This window comes from Etheostoma spectabile, chromosome 5 (genome assembly GCF_008692095.1).
Source record: "Etheostoma spectabile isolate EspeVRDwgs_2016 chromosome 5, UIUC_Espe_1.0, whole genome shotgun sequence".
Classification (NCBI taxonomy): domain Eukaryota; kingdom Metazoa; phylum Chordata; class Actinopteri; order Perciformes; family Percidae; genus Etheostoma; species Etheostoma spectabile.
In genome coordinates, this window is record NC_045737.1 from 13869179 (window position 1) to 13869383 (window position 205).

At 41.0% G+C, this 205-nt stretch overlaps 1 protein-coding gene across 2 annotated transcripts in view; it reads left to right on the forward strand.

Moving 5' to 3' along the window:
- fras1 (Fraser extracellular matrix complex subunit 1) overlaps positions 1–205 on the forward strand; it is a 242061-nt gene that overhangs the window by 61421 nt on the left and 180435 nt on the right. The window lies entirely within an intron of this gene.

Here is a 205-nt window from a genome sequence, read left to right on the forward strand (position 1 = left end):
GGTTGTACCAGAATAGGTTTACATGGTTTACTTTTCAAAACCCTTTTTGTTGTACTGCACATTGCTGCAGATCCTCTTTTGAACCTGTGTTCTGAGACATCTCACTTCTTAACTATCTTAATTGGGAGTCACATAAGCGCAGTAGCTAGGTAAGATCACATCAGCTAGGTGACTCTTTCTCCAACTTTGGTCAGTACAAGACAGG